Source organism: Tachypleus tridentatus, chromosome 3, assembly GCF_004210375.1.
Source record: "Tachypleus tridentatus isolate NWPU-2018 chromosome 3, ASM421037v1, whole genome shotgun sequence".
Classification (NCBI taxonomy): Eukaryota; Metazoa; Arthropoda; class Merostomata; order Xiphosura; family Limulidae; genus Tachypleus; species Tachypleus tridentatus.
This window is the reverse complement of record NC_134827.1, coordinates 5,811,682-5,834,319: the sequence shown is the minus strand read 5'-3', so window position 1 is coordinate 5,834,319 and position 22,638 is coordinate 5,811,682. Positions and strand designations below refer to the sequence as shown.

At 34.1% G+C, this 22,638-nt stretch overlaps 1 protein-coding gene across 16 annotated transcripts in view; it reads left to right on the top strand.

Moving 5' to 3' along the window:
* The window catches only part of LOC143246261 (protein FAM117B-like), a 212,070-nt gene that overhangs the window by 73,975 nt on the left and 115,457 nt on the right, over positions 1 to 22,638 (top strand). The window lies entirely within an intron of this gene.

Below are 22,638 nucleotides of genomic sequence, written 5' to 3'. Positions count from 1 at the left end.
ATTGGATTGCTTTTAAGAATGTTTACAGTAGGAAATACCTTTAATTCAGCTGTATTTGGATGGTAAAATAATAATCAGTGTAAATGTTTGTGAGCTGAAGACGGTTGATCTATATTTTCTTTCAGCATACTTTCCTACTTTTACACGTCCAAATGCAGTTTGTGGTTTAATATGTGTCGTGGTATGATTTTAAGCATGTATGAAATGGAAGTACATTTTATTTGGTGAAACATTCAACTTCACTGAAGATTGAAAATGTACAATTTGGAGTTTTTATTTCTGCGAAAAAATAAATCGCAAGTGTCCGTTTTTCGAAAACGTAGTATCATCCCCAGTAAGCACGTTTAGGAACCTAACAAACTGCACCGATGACATCTGTGTATAATTGTAGCTGTCATAGCAGGACAAACTCATACATGAGACAGAAAAAAATATATAAAATGCACAGCCTTTTGGACATCTTGACCAAGAGTTTCATCAGAAGTGGATATTTCGACTTCTCATTAAGCTTGATTTCACTCAGTTGATCGCACATACAAAAAACAACTTATTAATTTCCAAATTTAATAGTTTGTTCTTTTATATTGTGTGTATAAGTATAGTGGCGACACAAATGTGTAAAAAACGATTTTAGTTTATGCATTCAGAATTAATCTAAAACGTTATAATGTAGTAACAATCTATTATTTTTTTCCATTCACTTATAATTTATCGACGCAGCTCCAAAAACCTTGTATTTAGTGTGTTGTGGTTGTATTCCCCCATGGTGCTTCAGCGGGTAAATCTAAGGGTTTATAATGCTAACAAGTAGCAAAAACTTCATTGTAGCTGGCAGACACATCGTGTATCACAACGGGTGATACACGTGAAGAGAACTTTGATTGCATATGTTGTTATTCTGAGCTGTTGTATATAGGTGTAATGTTCTTGTACAATGTGATATGTGAAATGTAGGAAGTGTTTCCTTGGTCATTACCAAGGAAATAATGTCCAGTCTTAAAATGTCTTTTACTTTGTTTTTATTTTTACAGAAGTTTTTGTTTTGTTGGTTAAAAATTGATGTTAAACAAGATTTGAAATCAAAGTCCCTTCAGTTTAGTATGAATCGACTATGCTATAAAACTATAAAAAATAGGAATATATTAACATTTTCCATTTTGTCCATAGTAAGATCCAAACGTGTCAACATTTTAGCTATTATTTAAGTAGAAAGCCGCTGATTCGAACACCACAGTTTATATTATAAGCTGAAATGGGGAGTTAATGAACAATATTAACAGTATATTTACTTTATAGTCGCGTGCTCTAACCTGTTTCTTGCGTATATTAACTTTAAATGCTTTTGTGCGTGTCGTGTATACAATATCATGTCCCAGAAAGAAAAAAAAAACATATGAAAGGGTATATAGCCTTATACGTATGGCTATGTAGTTAGATATGAAAGAAATCGCTAATTCTAAAAGTGAAGTGCAAAAAAATAGCATGGTATACCTATTTATATTGTGTAAATTAATTAGATTATTGGGAAAGAGCTTTTAACGTTCCAGAGAATGTTGAAAATTGTATATTAAATTAATTTATTTCAGTATACCAACTGTGTTTTTGTTCAGTTCTTCCGTATATCGTAGGGGTGGGTAGGTATTGAATAATAAAATGAGACTGCTTAATGCACCAGTCTTTGAAACTAACTATATTTATTGTTAACGACTAAATCTACGTAGATAACAGCAACATCAGAAAAAAAAGTTGGAAGTGACAGTATTCAGTCAAGAGTTCCAATTTGTAAAATTGCTGTTCAGTACGTCATACGTCGTAGTACTGTTTTGATACAAATGCGTGACAGCTAATCTTGTCAATATGAAATTGTGGGAACAATAATTCTGAGAAAAAACTGTGTACGCTTTCTGAGGCTACACAACATTGAAAGTCTGGACAAAAGCGACACACACTTTGTTTAAAATGATCTTTTTTATATTTTTAAAGTAAATCCGCAAACACTGTCAAATTTATATAACATTGTCTTACTGGGGACGAACACCACTAGTTAGTACTTAATCCAGAACTAAAGCACGTGGCATTAGAAACTAGCATTAAACCAGAACATTGTTTTTCAATTCTTGTTACTTTAAAAGACTAAGATGGTTTTCTGTCGACCTTATTTTGTCATAAGAGGATGCCAGTTCGGGTAGCAACAGGAGTGTTTCCCAAAAACTTTCCGCTAAAGTTTCCGCACAATAATTTATTGTGGGGTTTGATTCTCTTTGGTGGACGCAGTATATAGCAAATTAGCTTTTCTCTAAAACAAAAACAAAACAAAAAAAAACCACCTGAAGCTCTAGGGGGGGGGGCAAAATGGCAGTTTTTATGAAATATGTCTAGTCAGGCAGGATTAAATTATATACGCAAATTTCCCATAACTTAAGATCCCAAGCTGAATTGCAAGGGCCCAAGAGAGGTCACTTCTCATTGCCTTATTCCATCATCAAATCTTTTGTAAAATGGCGCCCCTGTTCTCGTATTTTTAACTCCAGTACCTATCTTATTTTTCTGGTTGATGCTTTTGAAAATTTTTTTTGTGATATTTTAATAATTACACGATTTTGTTTTTGTTTTTCCCATGTGTGAATTTATCAATTTATAAGTTAATAGGTTACTTTTACTAACATGAACTTGTATGACCGTAATAAAGCCTGTAGCTTTATTAATTGACTGAAACTTCGTAATCTTACTTGAAGAACCTTATTCCAGTGATTTTAAAGAAAGATGGCGGAGTTGACGCACCAGTGTACAGCAGAGAACTATAAATGTTAGTAAACGCATCTGCTGCAGATATACGTGTATAAAAGGCATGCTAATTCGAAATGAGTGGACACCATCCCCGATTTTTAAAGGTGTTATTACACTTGAACAGCATAAGTATCATATAAACTTAGCATTTTATGCCAGTACTCGGTATTCCATCTGCCAGATGTTAAAGGTGTGTGTTTGCCAATTGTCAATTAAAGGCTTTTACTTGCACTTATTTATAGTGTAAATATATGAGAAAATTAATACTGATAAAGTTAAGTGAACACAATCAAAAGGAAAGGCTACATTAAAAACAGCAAAACCAAACTTCTGACTAATTGTATTAGTTTGTTATAACCTAAAATCAAGCCGAAACAAAAATAAATTGAATAATAAACAAAAAACGATGCACTAATTAAAAACCCAGGGTACAAGCTATAACGTGAGATTATAAAAATGTACCGTAGGTATTGGAGGTGACTGAGGAAGTAGGAACCACATTGTGGTGAGATGCACCGTCTATCAATCTTAACCTCCATTCGCCAGTCTCGCAGAAAGAAATAAAATATAGTAGTAGCAATAGATAGAGAAACTAGGAGAGCGAGATGTGGGTGCTCAAGCCCACAACGTTTCGCATCTGTATCACCCTTCACTGGGTTTGTATTGTTGGGCTTAGGATCCTTCTAGAATAGGTATCTGTGACTCGTTGGTGATAAACGATAAATGAACAGCATACTTGCCACTTGTTTTTAAAATAATACTTATATTCGAAACTAATTTAATGTGCGTACAACAATTTTTACACCGTAGTGATCACAAAGATATATACACTATATGGTTCTCATCTTTTTGTCAACAGTCCACTTTGACTCATTCAATTACTTTAGAATTTCAGTTGACAGACAGAACTATCTTCCCTGTTTCTATCGCAAAAGTATTGTGTAATTCACTTGCAGTTGTAATACAAATTACCGCAGTTGTACACTGCTCTTCTAGAAATCGTTTGGTCTTCTTTCTTCAAAATATCCTCTGTTACTTTTGCGAAAGTGCACTCAAGCTGATTCAATTACTTTAGAACCACACTTTAACGGAATAAATTATTGTTCTTTTTCTTTTCTACTGTTAGTTTTACTCTAACAAATTAAACGTTAGACTTATTACTTTTATCGCAGTTGACGTCACGCCGAACTTTTCTTTGAACATGACTTCTCTTCTGCGTTTTCCCGCTCATCTCCTATATGTTTATTATTTAATCGTCTGTTCGCTATATTCTCGACATCGGTGACTTAAAAACACGACATAATTCGTTCCTAATTCTTCAATAACAAACAAACAAGTAAATCATAAACATTCACTCCCAAACTAAACTGATTAATAACATCTAAGCAACCTTTTACATCATGACACCATTTAAAAGTATTTACCGGTATTACAACTCGCCTCCTATAAATAAAAATATTATATTTTGAAATTCAAAATGATTTTCATTCATGTTGTTAAAATTTCTCAAGAAATTAATGTTTTATGTTAACAAATTACGTATGTACTGTAATTCAAATAGTATGTCTCAAACGTATTGTTTGCGTTGTCTGTACGTGTACAGTCTGATCCAAGATTACAGTTAAACGGGTGAATGAAAGTAAAACTTTGAGAATTTTATTCTTTTCAGCTTGTAAGTTGAATAAAATATATCAGCCGAAACCAAAAACAGTGATAATATGTGAACATAGTGAATTGCGCCAAATAATATAATAATTTTTGTCAGGACCATAATAAACACGATCAAACTCGTATAAAAGTGAGAAAATAATTTTCACATCGTAAAGTCGCATAAAACAATGATATTCTAGACTGTGAAAATCAGAATGCCAATATAAATGTTTCTAAACATGTTACGTGAACTGATCAAATATTTTCCTGTTAACTTTAGCGTACTAAAGTACAGAGTGGGCCGGCCGTCTTTCTGAGAGACTCGAAACGTGAATAGTGCTCGTCGTTACGCTAAACTTCGTGCCCCTGAAACATTACCCGCATATTAGCTCCGGAAAAATGCTTAGCACACTAACACTGTGAACTGTGGTCCATTGTTCAGACTCATTATGGTAGATGTATCCTTAACCTCTTGGATCATAAATTATACAGGTCTTGGAATGTAAACTTCATAAAAGTTGTTTTGGTTTTAATCACAGATTTTCCATAATTCAGCTATGCAGTTTTCGTAAGTAAAATTAATTTAAGTCTATTACGTAAGGATATTTCTACAAATCGGGTAGAAAACAACTCCTAAGATCAAATTATTACTTTCCTTACCAGAATTAACATTTATTTATTATTTATTTGTTCTGGAACGATCTGTACGTTTTAAGTCGTGATTGGTCTAGAGGAATCTGTAGTCAGTAGTTGTGAAGATTTTAAGTATAAAATGCGACCTAATTTCAATGAAAGTGATACGCTAATATATAAGTACATCTGACGTTGTGTGAAAAATCTGTACGTGATTGGGGGGGGATGATATCATTCTTGTATTTAGCATAGAGGAATTATTGTAGAATATGTAACAATTTCAAGAGAATAAAACATTCGCAAGCCAAGTGTTATTGCCTTAGCCATTGTTGTATGTTATTTTGTGTTTATAACCTCATTGAAAAAATGTGTTGCTACATCACTTTGAAATATAAAAATAATTAAAGCGTTTACACTACTCAACAAAAATATGAAGTTTGGTGCTCCTTTAGGACATACTTAATTTGTATTAGTGGTATAAACTTATTTCGAACTTGCTGTCAAGTAAGGCAACGAACGCAATTTCAACATTCGTAGCTCATACACAGTTTTGTTACTTTTTAATGCAACAATTTGATTCCGAGCTCAATGATTAGCGCACACAGTATATTGAAAATGTTTCAGAAAAATCCAGCAGTCTTAGTATTCAATTTTTGTTTTCGATTTATTGACAAACAAGAAAAAGTGCAACCGTAATAGAACTAAGTTCTTGGAATTAGGTGTGATGTTTCTCAGAATTATTGACTTTGGGTTTGATTGGAACACATCTGTCGTTAATTATTACGGGACAAGAAGTTAACATGAAAGACGCATCGAAACTTTCATGTAGCGTGTTCAACATGACTTTTTGTTTGTGAAAGAAATGTACAGATTATATGTCAGAACTTCCAAGTTCAGAATAAAGTGATATTCAGATGCGTTAGCGAGTGAACTTTCACGGATATTTTTAACATATCTAGTTACATGTATTAATTCGACTGATTCCCATTTACTTTAATGATCAAATTTTGTCATAAAAAGTTACTTGGTTTCATTATTTTGTTTTGAAAGCCGTGTCTCTACATGGAATTGTGTATTTACTACTAGCATATATTATCATATTATTAGGTTGTCCAGAAATAAATATTTCTGAACTGCGAAGTTTGGAAAAGTGTAAAGCAGTGTTGTAAAACATACTTAAATCAAAGTAAGCACCGTATGTTTCAATACTTTTGCCAACATGTAACGATGCTGTTTATGCCCCTGCTATAGAAATCAGTTTCTATGGTCAGTGAACTTCTTTAAAGCTTCTCCTGCAGCTGCCTAGTTTTGAAAGCGTTTATTGTTCAAAAAGGTGTCAAAGTAATTGAAAAAATGAAAATCTGTAGGGGGAAAGGTCTGGAGAATAAGGTGGATGAGGCAGAACATCGATTCCCAATTCGTTCAATTTTTGGAGCGTCATCCTTGACAGGTCTCCTGACACCGATTTTGTTGATCTTCAGTCAGCTCATGCGGAACCCACTTATCCAAATCCAACTTTTTCATCTTTACAATTGCACTCAGGTGGTTGACAATGCTTGATCTGCTTATGTGTAGCTTTTCTGCAAGCTCATGTACTGTTGTGCGAGGGTCTGTCTAAACTGTTTCTCTTAATCTAAGGATGGCTTCATTCAACGTCCTTCGTGGTCTTCAAAACTTTCATCTTCATTTCGAGATCTTTGGAACCAACGTTCGACTGTACGTTCAATAACAGATCCATGGCCGAATGCCTGACTGATGTTCCATGTAGTTTCGGTAGCTTTTCGTCCAAGTGTGAAATCGTAGAGGAAAGTGAGACGAAACTCCTTCTTGTCCATGCTACCTTGGGAGTTGTGAAACTTACTCTGAGTAGAGTTGAAACAGCAGACACCTTGTAAGCGACAAACCAATTAAACCAACCAACCAACAATAACTTACTCAATTATCAGCTTCTAAATGTCATCGTGAGAATTCCATTTATTTCTGGACAACCTAATATTTAAATTGCATAACAAAGATTACATGTAGTTCAGCAGAAGAAGGCAGAGGAATAGAGAGAAACAACAAAGCGCTGAAAACCAATTGAGAAAGATTTCCACAGCATTAAAAATCAATATTTTTCCTATTACTGTTCACGACAGTATTTCGTTTGATTTTATTATATTTTTGTGTATAATTTCAAATTCGGTGTTATAGTTATTTTGGTTATTTTTTTTTTCGAATATTCCATCTGTTTGCTGTACTTATTGTGGCTGATAGTACATAAAATAAATTGTCAAGAGAAATTTCATGATGAAAGTGGTTTTATAAAATCGGAACATTTTGTTTTATTTTTGCTTTGTTTTTCTATAGTGGCAGTATGATCATTCTACGAATCTATAACAGTTATTGGATATACTTTTATCTATTACTTGAAGCGAAAACGCAGTTTAATAAACTTTAGAAAACATACGGTTCAATATTTCTTTTTCACGATTTTTCGTTATCAACTGTACTGTTTATTCATGATCTTATAAACTATTTAGCTTCGAAAGACCACTTATGGTATCATGAAAATATCAACTTGATGTGCAATTCAATGGTTTCTTGTTAACGGAATATTGACATGTAGAGCTCGTACATCAAAGATTGCAGCACTTACATCTTTATAAAATTAATGAACTCTGGAAAGAATTTAAGAAATTGAATTTCTCAGCTGTAAATGTGTTATTGGTATATTCGTAAAGAACTGTCACTAAGAGAAGCGCCGTTATTTTGATGATATTGTTCTCTGAAGACAACCTGATTAATGAATTTTTGCCATAACGTGTACATTTTTAGCGAGGAAGTTACTGCTGCGATTTTCTTGTAAGAGTGTTTTTTAGGATGTTGGTTTTTAAACCGCAAGATCTCTGGTTTCGCAGTGAATCTTTATTTAACATCTTTATTCATACTTTAACATATGGTTAACCTTACTTCTTTAGTCAAGTTTGTTAGGTGGAAAAAACACAACAAAAAACGATTATTTGTCTTATTACAATTTAATCATTAATTTTGTTGAGGTTAATATACAGGTAAGAGCTGTATATCGTGTATTAAGAGGTGAAACACAAGTTATACTTCCAAAATTGTAGTTACCAAAGAATTAGTAGGCCGCACTACTGATATGATCTCTCATTATATCAAACGCTTTATCAAAACAAATGAACGCTTGACAGTCTTTCATTTGTGTAAATAAAGATTCACAATATGATAAAAAATGGTTTTAAATCTCAAACGTTGAACTACGCGTTCATATCTATTTAACACAAATTAAGCGAAAGAATGAATTGATAATGACATTATAAGGTGGTTTGTTTACAAACATTTGTCTGTTTTGAGAAGAATGAAATTGACCTAACTAGTGATTTGGTTCTGCATTATAAAAGGGCTGTTATAGTTCTTACGATCTTGTTTTTGATAAAGTGAAATATAACTTAGAACTAGAATTTAATTAATTAATCGAGCAGTCACTTAATTATATGTTAAAACTTTTAGACAACGTGTACTTAGTACAGATCTCATCTTTCGAGTGTTGCCTAGTGACTTAATGATGTCTGACTGTGAATCTGATTGTTAACACCTCGTATCCCGTTACCGCAAAAACGCGCTCCGCAAATTGGTACCGTGGATATATTATCCGAGTGACTATGTATTTCAGAACAGCTGGTATGGGTATTAACACTTACTAATAAAGTACAGAAGAACGTTTCTACTTTCCTAAGTCATCTTCAGATTAACAAAGAGTTTGCAATTGACTGTTGGTGGACACGTCTCAGGGACAGAGAGCATAAACGGGTATGGGGATTGTAGGGGCTGTTGCAGTTAGATGTTAGGTTATTAATTAGTATAGGTATAAAGGTGTTCCTTTATATTGGTTTAAATTTGGTTTTAGTTGCTTTGTAAATAGAGCTTCATAGATTTTGCTTTTATTTTTATTTGTTCCCTACTTAATATCTGGGTATTTTCTATGGTTATGTTTTTTGTTTATTTAATTTGCAGTGCTCAAGAAGGTATGAAGGTGTTTTTTGGTGTTATTTGAATCTGGTTTCCATTTTTCTGCTTGTTTCTCCAATATAGAAGTTGTGGCAGTTGTTGCATTGTATTGTATAAATAATGTTTGTTGTATTCAGGCGAATCATTTCAGCCTTACACCCACCAATCTTACTGGTACAGGTATGTTGACGATATAATTGCTGGATTTACATCTACAGAATATGTGCTTTGTTTTTTCAATCACGTTAACTTCATACACCCCAACATTAAGTTCACCTGTGAACAGGAAAAACTAACCAAATAGCATTTCTCAATCTCAAGATCACAAGAACCGATAGACAATTAAAAACAAAAATCCACAGAAAAATCACCCATACTGGATTATACATTCTCTGGGACTCAGCACATGAAACAAAACAAAAACTCAACATATTAAGAAACCAAATAAACATAGCCCCAAAATTATGCACGATAAAATTGATGAAATCAACCAAATAAAACAACACTTCATCAACATTAACAAATTTCCTTCAAAAACAGTTAAATTTATACGCACAAATATACAACAACAAAGAAACGATAATCAATCCCAAGATACTACAAAACTTTACATTGCTGCATATCATATATTCCCGACATCAGCAAAAAATAACCAACAATTGGAAAAAAACTTAAACCTAACATCTAACTGCAACTCCTTTACAATCCCGTACCCGATTATTCTCTCGTCCCTAAGACGTTTCCGGGAACGACCAGTCGCAAACTCTCTGTTAACTTGAAGGTGATTTGGGAAGGTCGAAACATTGTTCTCTGCTTTATTAGTAAGTGTTAATACCAATACCAGCTGTTCTGAGATACATTTGTACTTCAAGTGAGTTTCTCGTCATCAAGAGTGTCTGAGTGACTGTCAATTCCCACGATTAGGTGAGACAAGAGTTGTCCAAGAATTGATAGTGGATGCTGTTAATTAACTGTTTTCCCTCAATCTGTTGAAAACTGGCAAGACTATGCGAAGAAATCCCTTGTGTAACTTTTCTTAAGTATCTGAATAAAATATTTTAGAAAATGTATTTGAGTTGCTATACAGGACTTATTGTTTATTCTACAATCTTCGTACAAAACTATTCAGAGGGCTACCTGCACCTGGTTTTTTTTTTTAGTTTTGGAGTAATAGTCTAGTAAGAGCACCAATGTTAACTTTTTTGTTTAAACAAATGATAAGATTTTACTGTACTTCTTATAACGCACTCACAGTTCCACAATGCAGTGTGCTTTTTGCAGTATCGAGTCGTGAGTAGTGAACCTTCGGATTCGTAGTGTTGAAGGCGAAAACCATTGGGACATCCCCTGACCTGTTTGGAATGAAACTTCAAAATTTACAAAGAAATACACAGCAATAAATATTAAATAAATTAAAAAGGTGTACATTGCTTGAAAAAGTATAATAGAATAATATTTTTGCCCTTAGAAACAAGGCTGCGAAAATATTTTCTAAAGTGTATGTAGCATCTATATGATTTTCTGGAAGGTGTTTGCTTTACACCTGGGGGCTCGAACCTCCGTTTTAGCGTTATAACATCGTAAACTTATTATTGTTCTACCGGTAGACTTGTTTGAAAATTAATCAAAAGAAAAATATGTTAAAGTGGTAGATATTTATTGTCGTGTTCTATGAATTATGTATATATTTCAATATCGATTAAAAATCCAGTTTTAACTACAAGAACACTGTACAAAATTGTGGTTCGCAGAGGAACTAATAGCAACTTCAGTAGATGTGTGTTACGCCAAAAGGGTTATGAATTAGTGATTGATCAAACGAAATTATTGCATTGTGTTTAGTTGGTCATTTGTTACTCGTGTTAATTTCAATGTTACTCCTGACTGTGATAAAATTACATGAAGGAAAAATGGTTCTTACGGTGGAAAAAATGTTTAAAACAATTGTAACGTGCTCAGCATCAGGTAACTTTTCCCCTGAGATCATTCAAGAAATTTATACGCAGTGGTTCCATTAGCACGCAGTATGTAAGGAGTTAAATAAGATTTATCGAGCGTGGAAAACGTACGTTCGTTGAGGAGGGAAGGAGAGGATGCCATTTCTTATCAATAAATGATATGTAGCAATTTTGATAACTTGTAACTGAAATAGATTTCTCTGTTACTCGATCTTATTTATAACTCTAGCGTCCGATAGTACCTCCTAAAATATTTTGCCATATTTTTTTTTCTATACGCTCTCAAAGGTGGTGTTTTCATAAAAAGAGTTACGTTTTTTTGTACACGCCTGAAGATATTGAGAAAAAGAATAAGTGTGAGGAGTTGTGAATGTTTTATATTCGTCAGTAATAGAATAGGCATTTAGACTAACACTAGATTAAAAGGCACAGTATCAAAAGCAACTTCTTTCGGAGCTACTGCTTCTTTATTCCTATTCTGGTATGTGGCCAGTTGCTCAGATCTTCATTTCCTATAGATTAGGGTAGTATACATTTCCATTTACCCCGACTTCCCTCACATCCTTTTCCTCTATATTTCTCTTACCACCTCTCTTATATTCCTGTCTACTGTCTCTCCACTGCACTGTCTTCCTTTACTTCATCCTTCCATTGCTTCATATTTTTATTGTATACCTCAACCATCTTATTCTTGTCTCTTGCTTTTCCGTGATTTTACAGACTCCATCTCTTCCTGATGGCATCGCTCATTATTCCTCCTTTCAGAGATATTTTCAGCATCCATCTTAACATTCTTATCTCAGATATCCTCCTCCGTTTTACTTATGGCCTAAGTTCTTGCTTCATGAAGCAGAATTGGCCCAACTAATTTTTTGTGTAAATTTCGCCCCAATGGTTTTTTAAATCAAGAATCACCCCTCACTCTCCTGCGTTTATTTCACCCGGTTCTTACTTTCCATTACTTCCACTTCACCAGCCTTCTTTCTCACTAATATTGGAACCTATATACCAAAATTTCTTACTGTTTTTCATTAAAGTTGTTAACTGTCTTTTAGATCAAATACTTTCAGGTATTTGGAAATAATTATTTTAGGAGAATAATTCAGCTCCTTTGTAATCATCAGTTAATGATTAAAATTGTTTATACTTCTGATTGTGTCAGGGATAGAAATAATGAAATAAATTTATATTCACTCAAGCGAAAGCTATCTGGAAGATTACATTCCTTCACGAATTGTTGTTTTATTAAATCCATGCAATATGTTCGTTTTTATTGGTCACAACTATAGGAATATGAATAGACCATGCATTCCCGATCGGGAAAGCCACTTGAAAAGATGAAATTCATCAGAGATGTAATATTTCAATCGTTGTGTGTTTTAAACAAAACATAACGACATGACATATGACAAACATGCTTATCTTATCTTTAAAATGTATTATTATCTGTCATTCTCTACGACATTTATAAAACACTTATAATACTTTTATATCTGTACATTTTGTGTGGTGTGCTCTTTTATTTTCTATATTAAATAAGCGAATTCGCATTAGAGTTTTAATTGTGTTTAGAATCTCAATACGGTCTCACGTAATTTACATTAGTTTGTTTTGTTTTGAATTTCGTGCAAAGCTACACGAGGATTTATCTTCGCTAGCCGTCTCTAATTTAAGTGTAAAACAAGAGGGAAGGCAGCTCGTCATCACCGCAAACTCTTGGGCTACTCTTTTACCAACAAATAGTGGGAGTGACCGTCACATTATAACGCCCACACGAAAGAAAGGGCGAGCATGTTTAGTGCAACGGGGATTCGAACCCGCAACCCTCAGATTACGAGTCGGGTGCCTTAACCACCTGATAGTACTTATCAAATTATGAATATTTATCTAAACCCCGCTGGAAAGATTTCATTTAAACTGTAGTTTAAAACAAAAATAAGTTGCACATATTTCTTCTGTGAATTTGTCGTCTCTATGCAACTTTTATAAATTAATAGAAACAGTGTACGTTTATCGTTTCCATTGATTCTAGTATTTAAAGATTTCCGGAAAGCAAGGCAGCAGCATTGGCGAACATTGGAATTAAACTCGCGCGTATAAGGCTTCCCATTTTCTTTCAGATCATGCCTTGTATGCACAGTGCTTTAAGTTGAGCAACATGATGCATGTTTTTATAAAAGTAGTAATTAATCTCTTGGGCGAATGCAAAGAATGATGATTCTTAATTTGTTGACGAATTTCATAGCAGAATAATAATATTTCGTGGCTTTTGTTGGGAATATTTAGAAAGTGAGTTTACCAGCAGGTAAGCTGGGCAGGTAAAAGGAAGAAACTGTTGATGCAGTGATAAAAAAAACTGTTATATAAGCTAGTATTTGTACAAGCTAATAAAATTAAACCTGTTTAAGCACCAACATTTTCGCAACGTTAGTTTATTTAGAGTTGTAACTAATATATAAAACAAGTAATTTGTTTTAAAATTTTTGATTTTTTTTTAGTTAGAAAATAATTTCTGCTTACAGCTTTCTATGCTTTTCTGTGTATATTTATTTATGCATGCTGCTAACTTAGATATTCCCACTATATTACTTTCGTTTTGGCGTGGAATACTTCTAAAAATAAAGCGTAAAAAAAACACAAAAAAAACACTCCAGTCTTTCTTACATCATGTAAGTTTCCGTCTTACTTGTACCTTCTGGGATGCATCTGAACCCCAACCTAAAAGCACTTGCGTTTTATTGAACTGGCTGTATATTTAGGCAACTGACAACAAAGGGCTTTTTAATGGCTGATTTTACGGAAGTTATGGAACCAAGCCTTATTACCAGCAGCTTCAAAATCTCTCCACTGCCGTCTCCTCGGTTCTATTTCAGATTCTTCTGAATTTGTCTCAAACGAAGCGTCACCATCTTCCTCTGACTGTTGGATAACTTCTGTACGCAACATGCTCAGGAATAAAAAAGAATGTAGATGTAAGAAAAAACGGGACTGTTGAGAAAAAGACTTCTAACAGATGAGAACACAAATGTAAGTGGTAACAGCCGTCCACGTGCTCCAGGCAATAGTAGGCAACATATTCAAGAGGGCTCTCCGTCTGGAAAGGGGCTAACAGATTGAGTTCAGTAAGATAATGATTCCAGTCGTATTTCCTGTTCAACCGTCTCAACTTCAAGCAAGTAGAGTCCAGAATTATCTTTCGTATTTTAAATTTTTGTAATTTGTTAACTAATACAATAATGCAGGTTTAAGAATTTGTAGCCCAATTCAGACTGTTTTTATTGACACTTAAGTTGACTTAAACACGTGTACCATTAGTAGTTTTCACAACACCTAACGATATTTAAATTAGTTGCAACATGTTTAGAGTGGCGATGGCTTCCATTATCCTGTTCTTCAGCTCTGTGATGTTTGCTATAGGTGTGCAATATACAACATCCTTAACATATCTTCATACTTGTTTCCTTGAAAACAAAGCATGACAATAAAAACTGTTAGAGTTGGACTACAAGATTTTGAAATCTGCATGTTTTTTAAAAATAATTTATCGTATATTAATTCCACTTGATACGGGGACATCACGGTGATATCGCGGATTCGGCACTTGTAGATTTATGAGCACTTACTGTTGAAATGAATGCTGAGAAACCGTCGCTCATGTACACTGTACATGGATTATGGAAAGCTTGTAAGGCAGAGTAGTGTGTTTTGAACTTGACATTATGTTAAGTGAAACGGAAATTACGCAGCAAGGGTATTGTCAAATGCATGGCAGTCGGATATAGCATGGCTAAACCTGATAATGTGATCTGTATAATACGAAGGTATGTCGTGTGTTTTCTAACCCTTACTTAGTATAATGTTTCTTTGTTTTCTTTTTAAATTTCGAATTTATTTCAGAGTTGCTGTTAACGTTCCCTTATCTTAATTTTCAGGAAACTTTCTGAATTACTAATGACATCACGTTTTCTCTGTTAGAGGAAATCGTTTTAGTATGAAAGATACTATCGAAAGAAATAATGGTGTGTCTTTTGCTGGCGAGCCATGTGATAACCCAAGGATACGATACCCCTTATTGACATGAGAGTAGTCCTCAACCAAGTGAATAGCGCGTGTTCCTGAACGAAGGATATGTGCTACCAGGATTTTTCTTTTTTAGAATATTATTTTTTTGCTAGACTTGGGACAGCTATAGAGGCGAACCAAGAATAGAGCAAGCTAGTTTTGTCGTCAAGTGAAGTTTAACAATATTAACTCAGAATTAATTCGCTTATTATGGACCTGGACCGTCCATAAAATATTCAGCTTCAGACCGTATAAAAGACTGAATATTGTTTGTGAGTTTGTAGAATTTTTGTATACAAGTCATTGTTTCTAATAACTATTCGTAGTAACTGTTATTATAAATTGTATTGTTGTTTATATATTAAAATATATTTATGTCAAGAAAGATTGTGTGTATCAATCTTGTTGACAAATATTATAACTTTGATACGTATCGACATTTAATTAACTTCTAAATACAAATTTCCGGTTATTTGAAATCGTAATACGTGACGTACGTAATATAAAATTGGAACCTCCTCCAAGAGTGAATTATAATGCGTAACAAGTTCTCCTGATGACGAGAAAACCCATTTGTAGAAAAAAATATATATGTAAAAACGGCTGGTATGGGTTGAGAATAATCTATGTCTATACTATGTACAAACTACACTGACAAACTAAGGTCCATACTATGTACAAACTACAGTGACAAACTAAGGTCCATACTATGTACAAACTACACTGACAAACTAAGGTCCATACTATGTACAAACTACAGTGACAAACTAAGGTCCATACTATGTACAAACTACACTGACAAACTAAGGTCCATACTATGTACAAACTACACTGACAAACTAAGGTCCATACTATGTACAAACTACACTGACAAACTAAGGTCCATACTATGTACAAACTACAGTGACAAACTAAGGTCCATACTATGTACAAACTACACTGACAAACTAAGGTCCATACTATGTACAAACTACACTGACAAACTAAGGTCCATACTATGTACAAACTACACTGACAAACTAAGGTCCATACTATGTACAAACTACACTGACAAACTAAGGTCCATACTATGTACAAACTACACTGACAAACACCACACCAACATTATTTATAAAATACAATGTGATAACTGCCACGACTTCTATATTGGAGAAACAAGTAGAAAAATGGAAACCAGATTCAAAGAACGCAAAAATTTACCTTCGTACGTTTTCGAACACTACAAATCAAGTAAACACAAAACCATAAAAAAACACCCAAATACTAAATAAAGAAACATAAATAAACGCAAAATTAAACCCTTACTTATACATCTCAAGCCCAAAATAGACTTATACAAAGGAATACCTTTATACCTATATTAATAAATATAATCAAACATCTAAGCACGCCCTCTACATTCCTACTCTCAACTACACAACCCCTTCAAACATGTAATCAGCTATCAGTCAGTCACCTCTTACTTTCATTGTGAACCTGATGATGACCGAAGAAGGTCGAAACGTTGTTCGCTCCTCTACATAGAATTTTTTCAACTCATACCAGCTGTTTTTACACATACGTAACAAGTTTGTATCCATACATTATCTTTCTTGTGAAACCTCGGTCAAAGGCAGGTAGAACAAATGTAGGCACTGCTCTGTGAAGTAATATCCAGTGGATCCTTTTATAATTTTGTGCGTCCTATAGACTAACTACTTTGACAAAGATCAGAGCAGTTTGAGAATACCGCCTGTGTAATGGGTGGTGAGACTCCAAAACAATTTTACTATTAGCTGCTGCTAGAATATTCCCGAAATTTCCAGAGTTTTCGTGCACATTTACTGCAATAGAATACGTCATAGACCTGAAACAGTATGGTGGATAAATGAACACCAAGAGGTACAAATATATATCTGTGTGTGTGTGGGAAGGGGATCAAACGAATTGCAATGCAGAACACTTGGGGAGAGAACAATACAGATTTGTGGCCACAAACGGCTATAATAATGAGGAAGGTACGGGGTGGCACAGCTGCCCTTGATTTTATTTGCTCTGAGTGATATATTTGAAGTTTAGTAGGGTGAAAGAAAGAGCACCTCTAGGTTAAGGAGTGTGTTTATACCTTTTTTGAATTAATCACAATGCTTTAAAGTATTGTTTGGACCACACTTACATTCGTGTTTAAGAGCGGTGGTTTGAGTTTCACGTCGGAAATTCTTCTAACAGTTAATTTTGATGCATTTATTAGTATGGACCATCTAAAATGAGACGACAGTGCTTAGAAAACCAATACAAAGTCATTAGCGTTGTACCACTGAAATTGTTTCAATGGTCTAAGATTTATAACGTACCGCATATATATAAAATGTTTATTATAGTAGTTTATGTATATTACTAGAAGCAAGAAAAAGATGTTTGAGTTTTGAATTTTTATTTGGTATTAACTAAGCTTCTGTATTAATGGCTGTGTGATTTCAAAATCGAATAGAGTAGGCCACAATTTAGTTACAATATAGCCAATACACATGCACTGTTTTTAATTTTTCGGACTTCCTTCTGTGAGGGAGACGTTATAATTGTGACATATTCATTAAGTGTAATGTGTAGAAAGCAGGTGCAGTTAATCACTTATATCCGACCTATAGTTAACAATTCTAAGTCAGGGAATGCTATTTCTGAACCTTAGGTGTCTTTGACAGGTTTCGCATAAAAACTTGTTAGATTGAACCTGCGAATACTAATATCGATGTAAAATGAAATAAAACATTGAGAATAATGTTAATAGAACGATTAAAAGGAACATAAAAAACACGTACGTTAAATTATTACGTATTGTAAAGTTTTGTAACTGAGTGCATCCGTCGCTTTAGTTAACGTTGTGTTTCGTCAATAGTACTTTCATTGTATTTTAAGTAGTTAGTTCTGTTTTGTTATTGACCTTAATTATCTCTAACAGGTTTGTGATTCCAGCTAGAATGTACATAAAACAGTATTATAAGTGCCTAAGTTTTCAAATGTTTGATTTTGTATTATATATGATTCCAAATTTACGATTTTCTCTCTTACGATCCGTAGTATATTTTTTGTTCATCTTAGAGTAAGACTGTGAGGAAACAATTCTTTATTTTTAAGTAAGAATCCGGTTTTTCTTCAGCGAGTATTTCCGATCATTATATTTATTTGTGATTCATATGTAATAAATACGTGATGTTTGAAATAGTTCTTCGATTCAGCTGAGGATGCTGTTATTTCATTTTGTGTTATTAGTACCTTCTTATCCCGTTTGTTTTATTGGTCTGCCTGTATGTGTCCCTTTCTCCTTCATTTACCGTGTGTGTGTGTGTGTGTGTGTGTGTGTGTGTGTACGAGGGCTGTTCAAAAAATACGTGGACTGTTTGAATTGCGCGGCTCCAGTTGGTTCCAGGGGAATCCGCTTGGTGTCGCTAGGTTTGCACAGATCAGCTGATTACGACGCCATTTCCCGATTGCAGATATCTTCATTTGTGTATTACCTACGCGGTTTTAAGTGAAGTGCGATTTTTTCGTTTGGCGGATTTCAGAATGAATGACCTGAAGGAGCAACGACTCACTGTGAAATTTTGTGTTAAACTTGGAAACTCTGCGACTGAAACTTTTGCTATGCTTAACACCGCTTACGGTGATGTTGCTATGAATCGTACGGCATGTTTCAAGTGGCATGAACGTTTTAAGAATGGTCGACAGTCCATTGAAGATGATGAGCGTCCTGGACGTCCTTCCACGTCAACTGACGACCCACACGTCGACAAAATCAACACCCTGGTGCGGGCAAATCGACGTCTGACTGTCAGGGAGCTTGCTGAAGAGTGTGGGATATCAGTTGGATCTTGTTACGAGATTTTGACCGAAAAATTGAAGATGCACCGCATTGCTGCGAAATTTGTGCCTCAGAACTCGTGAGTTTTTGGCCAAACACTCGATCACTGTTCTTCCCCACCCCCCCCCCCTACTCACCTGACCTTGCTCCTTGAGATATTTTCTTGTTCCCCAAACTCAAAAGACCCTTGAAAGGAAGAAGATTTGAGACGATTTCCGAGATTAAGGCAAATGCGACGAAGGAGCTGGAGGACATTACAAAAGAAGCGTACCAGGACTGTTTCAACAAGTGGAAACACCGTTGGGATAAGTGTGTGCGTTGGGGAGGAGAGTTCTTTGAAGGGGTCCCATGCCTGTAACTTCTAAATAAAGTACATTTTGTTTTATGACGTCAGTCCGCGTATTTTTTGAACAGCCCTCGTATATATATACATGTCATACATTAATACATTTACTGTGTGCGTTTGTTCTCGTTCCTTTTTTTTTCAGTTGCTCATCTGCCTCTTTTCGATGATTGGTCTTTCTATTTTAGTTGTTCGTTTGGGGAACTTTCTCCTTCGTGTTTTATCGCTTCTTGTGTCCTCCTTTCAAACCACCATTCCGGTGTGTTTTGGAATTTCAGCTTCAATCCAAATCCATCCTTCAAAGAAACAGGTTTCTGGAACTTTTCAAAATTCTGGTGTAAATATATATTACCCCTCCCCTTTATTTTTCATAACCAAGTGATATAACGGGCAGGCTTTAATGTATCTAAAAATGAACTCCAAAATTATTTCTAGTTTCACGCTGACCCCCATAGTCGTGTGTTTGAAAGCTTATACAATAGTTTGCTAGTTCGCCAGTTGCGAATGATATTAATAGGTAATTGGTGTTGCAAATGAAATAAGTAATAGTGTTGTGAATCTTTACTGTAATTCTGATTTCTGAACTACCTAAAACAACAGTAATTATATTTCAAATAATTAATGTAGCTCACACCATTATAATTTTGCAAGCAATTTATGATATTAATATATTATAAACCACTACTATAATTGTCGTATTCCAGCTAGCTTTATGAACCCCTATTATTGGGCAAAGAGCTTTGTCGACAGTAGGTTTAGTTCTTGGAACTTGTTTTATGTGAATGAACGAACATTTGCCGTATACGTAAATGTTTTGCATACATGCAGAAATGCAATAGGTAAACTATCTCCTATATTTTAACACGAGGAAATCGAATGATCTGAATCTGACATTTTCATTCGGCAGCATTGAACTAAAAAGTGTAGATTTAAAACAACTTGGGAACAATTAAGCAATAACTTGTGATTAATAAAGCATTCTGTAAGGTATTCGAATGTTTGACAAAAACCTAGACAACTGTGAGTTAATATATTTATTCTGACTGAGTTATGCCGTGATATGACTCCGTATATTTGGCAAGCCAAGACAGTTGCAGTTCAGTGTATTTATTCTGACTGCGATGTATCACTACTAAAATACAACTGGTAATGCTTAGACATTGAATATTTAATGTATCTTTTCTGAGTTATTTTACTAATAGATTAAAAACGGGAAGGTTGTGATCTCTGTATGGATAGTTACTCAAAGCAAGAAATAATAAATATAATGGTTGCCATCATCGTACAGGAAAATGTCACTGAAATACGTGGAAGGAAAAATGATGGAAGATGACTATGGAGTAAAAAAATACATTATATATATTGGTTGTAAATATTTATTTATATTTACAAACTCATGCGCCTTCAATAACTAAAATTTATTAACGCACACTTAACGTGAAAATAAGACCTAACATGACCTGGTGGTTAGGGCATTTGACTTGCAACCTGCATGTCGCGAGTTCGAATCCCGTCACTAAACATGTTTACCCTTTCAGTTGAACGGAAGTTAGCTGGACAACAGCGCCCACTCCATTTGGTCCTAGCATGATGTGTTTATTGGGAGTACGTTTTACTCACAATCTACGGATCGCGGGATTGAAACCCGTCACCAAACATGCTCATTCTTTCAGTAAAGGGAGTGACATAATATAACGACCAGATCAATCCCACTTTTCGTTGGTAAAAGCAGCACAAGGTTTTTGCTGGATGGTATTAATTAGCTATCTTCCTTTTAGTCTATCACTCCTAAATGGGACAGCTACCGTAGATATCTCTCGAGAAGCTTTGCGAAAAATCCAACAAACAAACATAAAGACTTTAACGTACAAGTGAAAACTGGACGTTATACATTATACAAAAATAAAAGCTTACTTTATAACCAATAATCAGATGTCTGTTTTATTTATGATCAGTGGATAATGAGAGTCGTTACTAGTACAATGAAGTAGCAGTAATTTGCTGAGTTCTGGTCAGAGTAATAATTAAGTGTATACAGTTGGTGCAGCAGTGTTACTAACTGTCAAACAACTTATCTGATGTGAACAGTGAATGAAGAAAAGTGAAGCAATTCCGAAAATTAACAAGAACAATAAAGTAATAACTAAAGAACTTTTTTGGAATGGGTTAGGGGGGGACAAAAAGACGTTTGTGAAGCATTTTATTAAATTACAAAAAAATATATACTTTTATACTGGTCTAAACACTTAGTAAAAATTTAAGGCTTGTAAAACAGTTCTAAATAATTCCCCAAACAATAAAAACATACAATTCTTTCCTTGTAATTATTGGAACAAAAAAAAAACTTGTGAAAACAATAGTGAAAAAAATATCAACAGCGTGTAGTTGATTAATCAATTATCTCTCTCTGTCTCGTTGATTAGGGTGAAAATGTAACTTTGTGAAATAACCCTAAAAGTCACTAACAGCAGTAAAATAATCAGTAGGGTAAAGAAGAAAGTTAGCGCAGCAATGTTTAAAACTGTTAACTAAATTATTCTCCCAGATTTATTTTGTTCTTACTTGATCGGTAAAGATAATGTTTCGTTACCATAATTTTTTAATGCTACGAAACAAAACAGAATTTATTCATGGCGTTTGTTTTCGAATTTCAATTCACCTTCCTAAACCTTTAAGTTCAGAAATACTTTTTATTGCATTATTATTAGTTTAGTTTCGAAGTTTTTTTGAAGTATTTAATTATAAACAATATTTTTTTCATTTTGCTAAGTTATCAGTTTATCGCTGTTTTTATTCAATGCCCAAGACGTCTGAATATTTTCTGTAATTTAAAATATTCCTTCATCATTCAAAAAATAAAAAACATTCTAAAGGAATTGCAAAATTAATGACACAACCATTAGTTATCAAAATTCTTGAGTCCTTTTTTATTTTGTTTTTTTTTGTTGTGTTGTATTGTATGTTATTCAAGGCTGATATAACGGTGCCACACTATTTCTAAAACAACTTTCTATACACAGTTAGGAGTGTGGTATTTATGATTTAGTTTTTAAATGTAACACTTATCAAACAGGAATATTTTTAACGATCGATTCCGCCCACCTTGGATTGCATGAATGACATCCTTTGGTTTCAAAGTTTAATTATGTGGGTTGAGTGTATTTACAATAGAAATTACGAGTACAGGTGTAATTTGGTGAATGTTTTTCGTACATTGAAACGTGTAAAACAAACGTGTTAAATATTATTTGCGTGTGTTTATATACGAGTGCACAACAATATTTAAAATTGACACGTGAACGTTTCACTCGTGCAGACGATCAGCTTGTTAACAAAGTATATGAAGGCAAAGCTTC